Source organism: Buteo buteo, chromosome 11 (assembly GCF_964188355.1).
Source record: "Buteo buteo chromosome 11, bButBut1.hap1.1, whole genome shotgun sequence".
NCBI lineage: Eukaryota > Metazoa > Chordata > Aves > Accipitriformes > Accipitridae > Buteo > Buteo buteo.
This window is the reverse complement of record NC_134181.1, coordinates 37,183,475-37,197,789: the sequence shown is the minus strand read 5'-3', so window position 1 is coordinate 37,197,789 and position 14,315 is coordinate 37,183,475.

Genomic DNA, 14,315 nt, shown 5'->3' with positions numbered 1-14,315 from the left:
CTTTGATTTCTTTAGTGGCATCTCTCTTTCCCCCAAGCACCAGGCTGCAGCTGGGACCAGGAGAAGAGCATTTATGACCCCCACTTTTCCCCTGTTTTGCTCTGCTAACAGGGAGATGGCCAGGGCTGGGGTCCCTTCCTCCGTGCCCTTGCAGGACCACAGTGCTAGTGCTCACATCTTGCACTGGACCTTTGCAGCGGCCCCTCCAGCCTGCACAATTCCCATGCCATTCAATGGAGTATAGGGTTCATTTTCCCTTTGTGGTGATCACCAGAGTGGTTCGGGGCTGACAGACAAACCTGCATAGGTTTGCAGATTGCTCTGGATTCCCAGGCACAGAGGTGTTTTATAAATATCCCCTATTATTACAGTGCTCTATTAATAACCGCCTTGGGGAACAATGGGAGCACGCAACAGCTTTGGTCATCTGATGCCAACCAGCCGAGCCTCCGCGGGCCCATGGGACATTCCCAGAAAAGCATCTATTTGGGGAAGCATAGCATTTACACACAAGCCCAGGGGATGCGTGAAGCCCTGGAGGAGGCTGGGCCATGGTGCCTGCTCCTTGGCAATGCACTGCCTGGGAGCATGGATGCTTCTCACCATCCTGGGCCCTCCCCACACACAACATGGGGATGTGGCGGGGCCCAGCCTGTCCGCAGACCTCCCCTCATCCCACTGTGAGCAATGCACCAGGGCTACAACCCTGGGAATCAGGTCTTGCCTTTCCTCTTCCCCCAGTTGTGCCAGACGGACAGGCAGGCAGGGAAGGAGCATGGCTTGTGGTAAAATGCAGTTCTGCTCAGACACTCCTGTGATTGCAGATCTTGTAAAATTTGTTGAACATTCCCTGAGACATGTCCTGCATGTTGTCACAGCCACAATGTCTGCATTGACATGAGTGGTTCAGGATAAGACAGCTTTTGAGCAGCCTTGATGCTCAATCAAAAGGCATTTTGGGGGTGAGATGAGAAGTTAAAGAGGCTGATGGAGTGACGGAGTATGTGTCCTTCTGCAAGCCACTGCTTCCCACTCGGGCCAGAGACAGGGAGCTCATTGGGGACCCCCTGTCAGCATGCCCAGGCAGGGTGAGACATCCCTCCTCATCATGCTGGGGACATGGCAGCAGGGGTCAACAAAGGAAGAGCAGAAAATGAAAGGAGGGAGGCCAGCCCTCATTTCCGCATGAGGGGCATGAGGGAGCCCCGCTCCTGCCAGGTGTTACGGTCCCTGCTTGGGATCCCGCCAGGTTCACCAGGGAAAATGGTACCAGGCTTTTTTCACATTGTTCCTGATGGCTGGGCACTTCCTGAGCCTTTCCAGCCTCGTGGGGAAGGGGAACGAGAGGAAAACGGAACGTTTTTTTATTTTCCTTCCTTTCGCAATTTCTCTGCGATCACAAAAAGCCATATTGCAGCTAATTTTCCTGCCTCCGTTCACACGGGCATTTTGCAAGGGCACAGGAATTCCTCTATGAGGGACGTGGGCTCTTCTGATGCCCCGCAGCCGGCACCGTGCCTCCCTGCACTCCCTGAGCCACTGATTTATCAGATTCCTACACTCAGGAGCTTGGGATGCAGCATCGGGTCCCGCATCCCACCCGCTGCCCTGGCCTGTGGTGGCAGGGGCAGGGAGCAGAAGCAGAGGCAAGTGCAGAGCCCGCAGCCCTAGGACCTTCTCAGGGGCAGAGGTGGGAATGCAGAGAGGCAGCGGAGAGGCTGCACCATAGCGCTGTGACTCGCCAGCCCCAGGGCATCAGGAAGGGCTGCCATCCCTGCAGGGTCGCGGAACGGGATGGTGCTGAGAACTAACATAACTCACCAGACATCACTCGCAGCTGCTGTAACTGCAGATCTACTGATCTCACTGACTCTGCACTGCTTTACCCAGCTAAGGAGAGACGTCTAAAAATATGAAGGGAAATAAAAGTTGCAGAGTTTTGTGCGCTCTTTTCATGACCTGGTCACTCAGCAGCCATATAAAGAAGTTGCAGAGGTCAGCAGGTACCCAAGGGGACTTTCTGTGTGATAAGATGAAAAATCTTTCAGTTCATCACTTCTGGAAAAACAGAGGTTTTGCCTAACATAAAGGTTTCCAAGGCCCCAATAGGAGTGCAGCCCTACCCTCAGTGCAGGTGGGATGCAGCACAGATGCTCTTGCTCTTGGGAGAATGTGTGTGGCCATGTTGGTTCCCCCTTGCCATGTTGCAGTTTGCCAGGGAAGGAAAGCCAGTGACCCCTAGGGTGTTTCAGCAGGGTCTGGGCTGGGAACAGGCCTTCTTCTTGCCCCGAGCGTGATCAGAGCCCTTAGCCAAGCAAGGGGACACGGCTCCGAGCATCCACCACCCCCTAATTCCTCCCCGGTTCAGCTTTCACTTTCTTTCCCTTAGTAAGGACATTCTTTTTCTCTTTACCAACTGCAAAGCTGGGGAAACCTAATGCCAGTATTAAGAAAAATACTTTTCAAATTATCCTTTAGTTCCAACAGCTTAATGTCCTTACACATGCTTAGTGTGGAGTTTCAGCCTCATCCGTCTGCAGCGGGACAGCCCGCCCCAGTTGGGAGCAGCAGGACCCCTTTCATGTCAACGTGCCGGTCCCCCGGCCAGCTGCGGGGAGGAGAGGCTGCGTGGAGCATCAGGCCCTCCCAGGAGGAGACTCCCAGGAATGGCTGAGCACAAATAGCTGGTTAGATTTTTAAGGTTGTATCCACCCATGCTGGAAAAGATGCAATGGGTGGAGCAGTCCTTTCACCGTGTGTGTTGCTGAGGGTTTCTACAGCCCTTGTGCTGTCATGTTGGCTCTGAGAGCAGGACCTGGTGCCCATGACTTCAGCGTGGGCATGGCTGTGCTTCATGCTCTGTGTGTGTACAGCACTGAGCACAGGGAAGGACTAACCCATAGCACGAGCCTGGGGATTTCATGCTTGCCTGGCTGGAGGCTCTGCCATCATCCCCTCAAGGTGGGAATGTGAGTTATGTGCCAGATGAGCCCATGGAGAGCCAAGTGGTCAAGGCGATGACATCCACGGGGTCTGTGCAGGCATAGATGGTCCTTTTGGAGAGTAACAGGACAGGCAGGAGCAAGGCTGCAAGGTGGTCTGCTGCTGAGCCCTTCCTACCTCCCCACAACACTGGAGCCCAGATTAAAGCAGCCATAAGCTGGTGGGGATGGCTGGCAGCTTGTCAGGTGCTTTTCCAGTTGCAGTGGTTAGAACCTGCACCCTCGAACCTGAGCCACCCTGCCTGTGCAGCTCCTCTGCATTGCACAGCAGTACAGCCTGCCTTACCCGGCTTTTTCTGGGTGAGGGAATGCATCACCCCAAAGCGGGGCTGCCCTCTGCCCCCCTCTCAACTCCCCCTCCTGCCCCTTCCTGCTCCGCAAATAAACAGGGAGGTGCTGACAGCTGCCAGGTTTGGCCAGAAGACTTTTGACAGAAAATTGAAGCCCCCACTGCGAGAAGGGAGAGCTAGGAGGGCTGCGTGCTTGCAGGGCAGCCAGGAGCATGGCCAGGCTGAGGAGGCTGCATTTTTAAAGCAAATTCAAATACCAGCCCGATGTTCACCTGAGCAGCGAGAGCTGTGAAAGCCCAGCCCAACATTTAATTTCCTTTTCTCTCCTTTTTTTTTCCCTGAAGTAACTCATACGTAACATCTGGCATTCATCTTTTCTTTCCTTCACACGCATAGCAGAAACCCTGGTGTGAGTCATGTCCATTTAAATATGGAAGCACATCATAAAACCTAATGGAGAGTCCAAAAGGTGAGCTTTTATGTGGTTAAAACTCATAGAGAGGTCAAGATTGTTTGGTTTAAACATGGGGGGTCATTCTGCGCATGAAGGTGGTCCTCTAAACCTTTAGAAAGGCTTGTTTGCTCAGCGCGAGAGCTCAGCTCAGCACCCCGCAGTTTTACTGTCTGGCTCCCGACAGTGCTGTGACTGCTGCAGGGAAAGGCTGTGTCACCGCAGCGTTCCCGTCGCCAATGAAGAGGAAACATGGGGCATGGGCCACATCCCGCAGCCATAGGGAGCCCACAGCCTCATGGAGGGGTCCCCAGCCAGTAGCAGAAGTGGGAACAGCGGTTGTACTGTTGATGGGGTTTTGGGGTTGTCACCTCACTCACAGCAAAAGGCAGCAATGGTCACGCTGCCTGTCCCACAAGACCAGAGGAGCTTTGCTTTCGCCCGCCGCCTATAAAACCTGACATGTTTTATAGGACAGGGAAGGGGAGGAGTGTTAACAATTCATTTCTCCTTGTTAAACTCAGTTTTTGTTTTATTGACTCTGAAATAATTTTTGGTGACCATTTATTACTACTTTATTGGCTAGTTTATTGTGACTAAGCGCATGATAAAGCAAACCTTCTGGTCGGGGCTGGCGTAAAGATGCTGTTTGATCTCCAAATTCTTTTGCCTGATGTACATTAGCTTGAGCCAAAACCAGGCATCTGTAGCCCGTCTGGGGTCAGACAGTCCCTGCCTGTCCCTGGGACAGAGTCTTGTCCCAGTGACTATCCCAGCCATAGGCATGAGTGAGCCCCAGCCTGGGGAAGCAAGGGCAGGATCTGCCCCTCTGCTGCTGGAACAGACCAGCTCAAAGCTTCAGGCTCCTCCTTGCTGATTCCCTGGACAGAGATGATTTTTGGCTGTAAGCAAACAAGTCAGTCGGGGTTATTAACCCTGGATTATATCAACGTGGATGATCGGTGTAGCCAAGATCACATCCAACTCTCTCTTCAGCACAGTCTTGGCTGTGGCAGGCACCAGAGTCGATCCATCCCATGTCCTCAGACACCCGCTCCAACCAGAGGCTGCAGATTTAGGATGCAATTAAAATAATGACAGCCAGGGGGAAAGTCCCTGACAACTTAGAGGGATTAAGTACTTAGGGTCTGCTCTGTGGTCCTCCCTCCATCCTTGTTTCCATTACCATAACATCTCTATTTACTGCTGGTGTCCCTGGTCATCTAACACTAGCATGCCGAGTGTCTTGACTGATATAAGCCCCTTCCTCAGCTGTCTTTCGAATTTTCCACTATTTAATCACCAGTTGTCAAGCTGGCCCTGGATTGGATGATGGTAACCTGCACAGTCACCTCTGAGAGTGAAGGAGGAGGTGATGGTCCCTGCTCAAGACTCTCCCTCTGCCCCTGGGCTCTGCCCCAGTATCGTATGGCCGTGAAGGTCAGTGCAGTCAGGTTTTGGTGTGGGACCAGCCCTTGAACAGAATCAAGGAGTAATGGCTGGTCCCCATGGTGGTGGGGAACCTCCCAGGTAATCAATTGGTATATCCTGCTCCTGACCCCAAAGTCTGGGGTCTGATCAGCAGAGGCTGGACACCTCCCCTTGCCCCAGGGATCCTGGAGATACTCTTCACACCTCCTGCTCCCTTCCTGCAAACCCAAGGGATAAACGATACGCTCATTTCGCGCCGACCTGCTCTGTATCCGCTGCACTCATGTTTATCCATCGCCCGCCAGGCTGCTCTCGAGGAGAGCAAACCAAAGCTGGGTTTCTGCACTCCGGCTAATCTGTGGTTTCTCCTCTGCTGAAGACATTTAAGTGCTTGGGAGAAGGTGCGATTTCATTTAACGTCGTTCTGTCCTGTCTCTTGCTGCTTCCTGCCAAGAAACTGTCAGTTCCAGCCAAGCTTCCCGTTTGCTTGTTCTTTGCCATACCATGAAGTCTGGGCTCAGTTTGTAGCTCCTATAACTGCAGGAAAACAAATCCATCCTGCCCTCGCAGCCCAGGGCTGTGCCTGAACTTCCCTGGCCCCTGAGTTTTCTCCTTCTCTATTGCTTCTGCCAGCCTTGCCACTGCTTGCTGCCAAAAGGCAGAGAAAATGGGATCTCATGCTAATAAGCAATCTAGCTCAAGGTCTTGTTTGAACACAGTCAAAAATGGCCCCTGTGGACAGGGGCCTGACTTGCAGCTTTTTGCCTTGCCAAAGCTGAGAGAAGTGGAGGAAAGTCTGTCAAACCAGCCTGCTTTTAGACCCAGACTTGTGCAGAAGGAAGACAGGGAGCAGGACGCTGACACCGAACCCCCATTGCCCTACCTTCTCAGCAGGGCACAATCATGGGATTTATCTTGTTCCCTCAGCCCCATTCCCCTATCACTGTCTCCCCTGCTCTTTTTTCATTTTCAGGTACAAGGTCTGCTAGTCCTTCCAAGGGGTTTCCATGCAGGTCTGGCAGAGACGCTGCCATATGTTTTTCATTTTGATAACTCCCCTATGGTGTCTGTTATCACCCAAGTCTCTATTAAGATTTATTCCTGTTATTGTAGCAGTCATTTTCCCCAGTACATGTGCATTGTATTTGGAGAGAGTCATAACCACTCTCCACATCCAACAGATGCTGTAGTCAGAGCGACTCCTGCTTCCATTTACCAGACCTTTCTACTAATATGGGATTTCACCAATAACCACAAGTGCTGTTCGCTCCCCAAGATTTCCGCGCTATCATTTCTTGACTGCGTTAGCGGCAAAACACCCATCAGAGCTCCAGTCCCTCGCAAAGTGAAAGTTTTGCTTGGCTTTGCTTTTCAGCCACTTTCCCATTCAAAGCAGTGAGAGAGTCCCACTCCTGATGGCTGGAGGGCTGAGCAAGGACCAGGGTGTGCAGACCCAGGGTGGGCAATGGCCGGTGTGAGAAGGGCAAAAGGCTGGTTCCCCTCGCTCATAGGATTTGATGAGGATGGGTTGGGGAAGGGGATGGGATCTGCTGGACCTGGCATATGGGTTTAAGAGGAGGACAAGGTGCCTTGCATGGGGCTGAATGCAGCCAGGAGGGGTCAGTCTTTGCTGGCATCAGTTTGGTGGTACCCCACCACAGATCTGCCTCTTGGCAGGAGGGTATGAAAGAGATGTGTCCCCTCCCTGGGGGCTGGCAGCAACCCTGGCCCCACAGCTGCTTTGCTCTGGTCCCTATCACACGCAGCAATGCAATTTGGGCTCCCTAAGCGAGGCAGCCTACCAGCAGCATCTACAGACCCTTCCAATTTGCCCCTCTTTCATCCCATAGCAGTTCGGTCAGCTCGTACGGAAGAAAGGAGCTCCAAATGCTTTCCGGGCCTAATAATATCCATCAAAGCATTTCCATGGCTGAGACAAGGATATACACTGCAGCACGCAGAGCAGGAAATGGGCTCGGGTTTTCCAGAGCTGCCTCTTCCAGCCAGAGCAAACCACAAGATCACGGGAGGACAAGAGTGCTGCGCTCGTGGCTTTGTTTGCCCCAGAAGGAATTGATTTGATGAGAAAGGAAATTGGCTTTCTTTAATCTGTCCTTGTGCTAATTCCGCAGAGGAAGGCGTGAGCATTGGCAGTTCCCGAAACTGAACCACCCTTCAGCACTAGTCGGTTTGTGCTATTTGCAGGGATGGTGGTGTTTCCCAGGCCATGGCTCATGGGAAGCACCCGCAGACCGCAGTGAGCTGTGCGTGGCGGAGGTGGAGAGCCCTCGCCTCCAGGGCCAGTGGCAGCTGGGGCCCCCACAGAGCCAGTGGCCAGCACAGCTCAGGCCCTTGGTGTGTCATGTGTCCCCTTACACGTGTGCCTTCCTCATATGACAGGGGTCCCGCTACTGTCTTCACTAGGGCCAAGTTTTCTCCAGCAAAAGCCATGAGGAAGGAAACAGCTGTGCTTCTCATCTCTGGGGAGTCTGACTGTGAGCCTTCACATCTCTTTTCCAAACCCTGCCTCTGAGCCCAGTAGGACAAGAAGGAGGATGTTCCTCATGCATCAGCCACGTGTGTGAGAACAGGTTAGATTTGAACACACTTTTCCATTAAAAATATTCTTTGAGAGAATCACAAGAAACGTAAACCATCCATGGGAACGTGGATTCCTGACTGGCTCCAGGCTGGCATTTCAACTAAAAAGGGGGAAATGGAATTAATGAGTAGGAAGAACAAGAGCTAACTAAGATGTCAACAGAGAAGAACTAGAAATGGTGCAGTGTTATTTTATACAACAAAACCTAAAAATACAATAAATAAATTATACAAAAACCTAAGCCAAGATTATCCTGGATCCCTTTCAATGCCAAACAGCTTTCCCAAGGTGACTAAACATCGTCACTGTTGCTTGCACAGAATGACACTGAGATGCAACAAGGAAAGGGATTTAAATGCGCCAAGTGACCCTCGGCACCCTGTGTTGAACTTGTTTGAGGCATCACAGAGGCAGGAGTGGGAGCACTGAGCCTTGCTCCACTCTGCTCTGCTTCATTATGCTAAGTTAGTTTAATAACACACCATTGCCCTTAGCAGGGCTTGTGCAGGGATTACAAAGCCTATTGTAAGGGCTTCCCGGCACTTGGAGAAGTCCCTGCCCCTTCCTTTCCATGAGATGCCTGTTAAGGGGTCCCCTGTGTTCGGCCAGGACTCTGCAGGCAGCAGCACGAAGGGTGCAGGGTGCAGGGCACGTCACGCCTGCAGGCAAGGCTGGCCACCCGGCTGGCTGGTCTCTGTGCCTGGCAGGCCCTGACCACAGTGGCTGCCTGCTCCAGCAGCCTTGAGCTCCAGCAGAGACAATCTGCCCGTCCCCAGCACCTGCAGCAAGGTACCTGCCTGGGTTGATGGGGTGGTGGAAGCAGGAGCCCTAGCTGAAATCCTCAAATTCCTTGTGCCCAGTGACAAGGATGTGCTGTCAGTAATACTGGAGCGGGTCTGCAGGCAGGCAGAAGGGACCACCACTCCTACCTCTCCTGCTCCACCACAGTGCTCTGAAAAGGGGTGAGGTGTCCCCCGGGGCACAAATAGCAAATGGAGCTGAGAACAACCCACAGATCACAAAACCCACTGAGAACAGGCACATCCACCACCCATCCAAGTGGGTAAAGTGAGAAGGAGAAGGAGAAGGAGAAGGAGAAGGAGAAGGGAGAAGAGAAAGGAGTAGAGCAGGCTGGCAGAAGCAACACTGCTTTTTTGCAGACAAACATGGGCTCCAGGAAGGGTCCTGGGTGCATCTTCAGTTCTGGCCTCTGCTCTCAGAGACTGCACTCTTCCATAAGACTTTAACATGCGCGAGCTGCCCTCGGTGACAGTGCAGAGCCCACTGCCTCCCAGCTGGACACGTTCCAGAGGGTACAGCTCCAACATTAACGCAAGAAGAAAAATCTCCGGGATGGAGTTAGTCAGTTTTTATGCTGGATTGGATTTGAAGAAGCAACTGACATCAACTGAAGCATCTGTTCCTTACGGTGCTTGAGTTAAGTTTGCAACATGTCCGATGAAATACTCAGCAATGCAGGGAGAGGATTTATCCCAGTGAGAGCCGTGTAGATTGTGCAGCCTCCCATTAGCATGTTGAGCCCTATGGTTTATTGTGTTAATTTGTTTGTGGTAACATACTGTCTTGTGTTAGTGATTAAAATATAACACCATCTGACACACCAAAACGCCACAAAAACATATGAGCTCCAGAACAATTGAGGTTGGTCTGTTCTTTGCTGTGACAGGGGACAGGGTGGAACAATAAGGAATGTCAGGGGCATTTTACTGGCCTAACAAAAAAAGGGAAAAGTCCTCGCAACGTAAAAATCCTCACAGGACAGTCTACAGCAACTGCAGGCAGGGAGCTTTGGGGGATACCTCATCTCCTGACAGTGACTGAGCTCCGTAATGCCCCTCCGTGCAAGGACTGTGCCCGTTTAACTGCAGCCCAATGTGGGGTGGCACCATCTGGGCCCCCCTGCATGGAAGCGAACCCACACACAGCCAACCTGCATGGACACAGTGGCTTCACCAGCACACGGCGCCCGTGTGGGTCAGGCCTCAGTGCCTGCATCCAAACGAGAACCAGGCTGCCTTTAGCCAAAATAAATGTCTGCACAGGATGCTGCTGTGGGACTGAGTGAATATAAACCTTCGGTGCAACAACCACAACCGAGTCACGGAGAAATGCCTCCCCTTCCCTCTAGTGACTTGGTTGCAAGTAGATGGCTTGAAAACGACTCTTGCTCCACAGAAAGGATCTAGCAAGAAGCAGCGAGGCGGCTGCTTTCCCTTCAGATGCAGTGCAGCAGCAGTGTCCTCCTGTGCTCTGTGGGGCTCCTCACTGTTCTTTCCTAAACTTGTGCTGAGATAAGGAAACACGCTTCAACTGAGCCATTTTTGGCACCTCAGTAGTGGGTGGGGGGATCCTTCTTTCAAACTAAAAGCACCTCATTCCCCTGTAGCTGCAGCCCCGTTTCCCTGCGCACTCAGGGATTGCAGGCAGCCGGGCAAGAGCTTCCCCCTTCTCGCCAGAGCCGGGGTGCGAGCAAGGAAGGAAAGGGCCAGACCGGAGGGGACAGGGACAAATTCACATGCACATATTAAGCGGCAGGTATGTGTGTAAGCCCCAGGCAGCAGAACAGCACCCCCGTACAGAGATTTTTGACAGCATTAATGAACATTAATGAACACTAATGAGGACAGGAGTGACAGAGAGTGACTGGTTTTAGGGCAGCTCCTGGTGCACTCGAAAGCAGACGAGCTGGGGTGGGCTCCTGGGGGAGCACCAGGCAATGACGCCAACTGCCAGGTTGCCTTGCCCAGGCCACCTCAGAGCTCCCAAGGGAGTTCTGCACTCCAGGGCTGGGCAGGGGTCCCAAAAACTTCACAGCCCCAAACTGTGGGCCACACAGGGCAGCTGCACTGCAGGAGAGCACTGATATCTCACTGGAGAAGCATGAGCAGTTGTCAGGGGGAAAGAAAAAAAAAGAAAAAAAGGAAAGGGAAAAAAAGAGAAAAAGAGGGGGAAAGGGAGAAACCCCGCCGGCTGTGTGCTGGGGGAGAGTGGCTGACAGTTTTATTTCTGAGAATTTCCCTGTGCGTGATCTCTACATTGGGATCTGCAGGCAAGTGACCCCATAAAACCAGCCTGAAATCCCCATAGCAAATAACGCAGAGCCAAGGCTGGCAAGTGGGAGCCAGTGGGGGTCCGGGAAGTGTGGGAGGTGCGGGAGCCCAGCCCCACTCCCCTGAGCCCTACGGTGCCCCACGTACAGCCACAGGCTCCCCACCGTGCCCATCTGCAGGGTCAGGCAGCCCACGGAGCCCCACAAGCCGCAGCTTTCCCAGGCGTGTCACTGCCTACTAGCAAGAAAACAACTGTTGTTGATGAGCATTGTGCTGGTTATAACAATAATTATTTATTATTGGATACTTTTTCCTCAGGGTGTTTATCTCTCTTCTTTTTCTTTCATTTGTTCATGCTTTCTTTCTTTCTCCCTCTTTTGTTCTTTTCCTCCTTCTCTCTTTCTCTTTCTCTTTGTTTCTTTAATTCTTTCCTTTCCTCTGTCTTCCTCTTCTCTTCTCTTCTCTTCTCTTGTCTTCTCTTCTCTTCTCTCCTCTCCTCTCCTCTCCTCTCCTCTCCTCTCCTCTCCTCTCCTCTCCTCTCCTCTCCTCTCCTCTCCTCTCCTCTCCTCTCCTCTCCTCTCCTCTCCTCTCCTCTCTTCCCTCTCCTTTCATTGCCTCCTTCCCCAGCCCCGAGTCCCAAACGCGCCCACCGGTGGAGCACAGCGCGGCTGCCGTGCGGAGCCGCGGACCCTGCCAGCGGCGGCCCGGGCAGGAGCTGTTCCCGGCGCTGCCCCAGGTGCCCGGTCCCGTCGCCGTCGCCGCAGGGGGACGAGCCGCGCTCCGTGGGGCCGCGCACCTGCCGCGCTGCCGCGGGACGGGACGGGACGGGACGGGGCGGTTCAAATCCCCGCTCAGCACCAGCGGCGGGGCCGGGCGGGAGCGGGCTGCCGGGCCGGGCCGGGGCAGTGCCGCCCGCTGCCGCCGCTCGGGCGTCCCGGCGGCCGGAGGGGAGCGGCTCGGGGCGGCCGCGGGGGCTCTGGAGGCCGCGCAACAGTAGCGAGCGGGGTCGGGGCGCCCCGGGGAAACCAGCGAGCTGCAGCGAGGGAGTGAGCCCCGACGAACGCCGGGGGACCCCGCGGGGCCCCGCGCCGGGACGGCGACTGGCACCGAGCCGTGGTGCCAGCACTCCCAGCCCAAACCGCTCCAGGTGCGGGAAAGCGGGTGGGCAAAGGGGCTGCGGCAGAGCGCGGCTCGCCTTGCCTTGCGTTTCGTTCTTCTGTCGTTATCGGTCTGGCCGTCTTTCCGATGTCTTTTTCTGGCTCTCTTTTTCTTTTTGCTTTCTCTTTCTGTCTTTGTCTTCTTTCTTTCTTTCTTTTTCTTTCTTTCCATCCTTTTCTTTCTTTTTCTTTCTATTTTTTCTAATCTTTCTTCTCTTTTCCTTCTTTCTTCCTTTCTTTATTTTTCTCTTTCTGTCTCTTTTTTCTTTCTTTCATTCTTCTTTCTTTCTGTGTGTCTTGTCCTATTTTCTGTCTTTCTGCCTGTCTTTCTCGGTGAGACCTGGTTAACACATTTGATTTTTTAATTTCTTAGATACATTCGTTAATTTCGGTTCCTATAGTTGAAACGTAAGTTGCAAAATAATACTAATAGTCGCCGTAGTCGGAGTAATAACGAGGATGACTGTAATGATAATAACAGTCTTCATCGATAACGGTCTCAAATCAAACGCCAGAAAATCCCCGTTTTTCCGGGGACCCGCGGGAACCGCAGGCTTTTTTCACCTGCCGAGATGTCCCCGGTTTCCTCTTTAGCTCCCCTCCTACAACGAATCTGTAAATGTCCGCGGCTCCCGTTAGCTGAACCTCTACGAATTATTATTGTTTCGCCAGCACCATCGCTACCGGCAGCGTTAGCCTTTCCCGTACTGTTCTTTTCCATCGCTCGCAGCGCACGGCCGGTGCTGCCGCGGCGGGCGGGGAAGAGCGGGGGCCGCGGGGTTCACCCTCCCCGGGCCCGGACGCGGGAACCTGCCCGGGACACCCCGCCGCAGGGCTGTTCATCAGGGAACTGTGCGGAGAAATAAGCGTGTGCGGACGTGTGCGCGGAGTGCGCTGCCGCCTCCCCCGGCCCTGCTTGGCCCCAGCCCCGGCTCGCTGCCGCTCTCCCCCCCGCTAGTCACTTGCTGCCCCGCGGCTCAGCGGGGAGCCGGGGCTGCTGTGCCAAGCCCGAGCCGGGCCGCCCCCAGCTCCCCTCCAGACTCTGCACCCACCCCCGCCTCCGCAGCCCGCGCTCGCCGGGGGCCCATCGGGGCGCAGGGGTTGGGGGGCGGGAGGGACGGCGGGGCCGGGCAAGGGCCGGGGGAACGGGCAGAAAGGAGGGATCGCGGGAGGGACGAGAGGAGAGATGCGGGCGGAGGGGTGAGTGCGAAGAGCGGACGAAGGGAAGGCGGCGGGCGCTGGGGCTGTGTCCCAGCTGGGCCCCGGGGGCGCGGGGAGAGCCCGTCGGGGCCGTGGCGCATCTGCAGCACAGCCCGGGCTCAGGGTGCGCGGGGGGACCCGGTCTGGGGGACCCGGGCACCTCCGCAGCACGAGGGCCGCGGGTCGGTGTGAGCACGGCCCCGGCGCTGGAGCGGAGCGGGGGTGTCCGTGCCCGGGTGCACCTGGCCCGGCCCGTGGGGAACGGCGCCGGCGGGGAGACCCCTGCGAGGGAGGACGAAGGCAGCAGCCCTCGGTGTCCGCCTCCACCTCGCCTGAAAGGTCTGGGGGATTGCGGGGCCCAAACGGGGGAGGGGGCGGCAGCGGATACCTGCTGCGGGGAGAGGCCTCGCCGGGGCCGGGGAAGGTGGTGGAGCGGCTGGGAGGCGGCGATGCTCGGGCTCCGGGGGCTGTGCTGCGGCTGGGGGCTGCCGTCGGGGGGATGGGGGGACGGGGAACTCGTTGCAACGCGTTGATTTCCCCGGTGCCGCCACGGGCTTTTGCACCGCCGGGGCCGGAGCGTTTCGGGGCGAAGCAGATGTGTGTCCTCGGAGGGCGGGGGGGGGGGATGTCTGCCCTTCTTCCCCGTCGAGCTCTCGGCGTTTCCGCAGCGTGGAGCCGTTCCCGGCGGAGAGGCGGAGGGACAACCCCGACCTTCCCTTCCACCTGCTCGGGCGAGGTGTGAGCCGAGCGGAGAAGCCCCCCTCGCCCTCTCCCTGGTGCCCTTCCGACAGCCTCCGGGCTCCATCCATTTCCCCCCCGCCGGCCCAGGGACGACCACAGAGCCGGGGGCAAACCAGTATCGCTAACGGCGGGGTCAGCAACCCCTCGTCGAGGCTGGATGCGCCTTGCAGGGCTCCGGAGATGTGGAGCGGCCGGCGAACGGGACAAGCGCCCGCGGGGCTGAGCGAGACGCCTGGCAAACGCGGCCTCTGGGTTTAGGCCCTTTTGGGGGTGCAGGATCTGGGTTTAGGCCCTTTTGGGGGTGCAGGAGAGGGGACAACCCCGTTTGCAGCACAGCGCCGTGCTACCCGCTGACTCGGGTGTGCTCTGC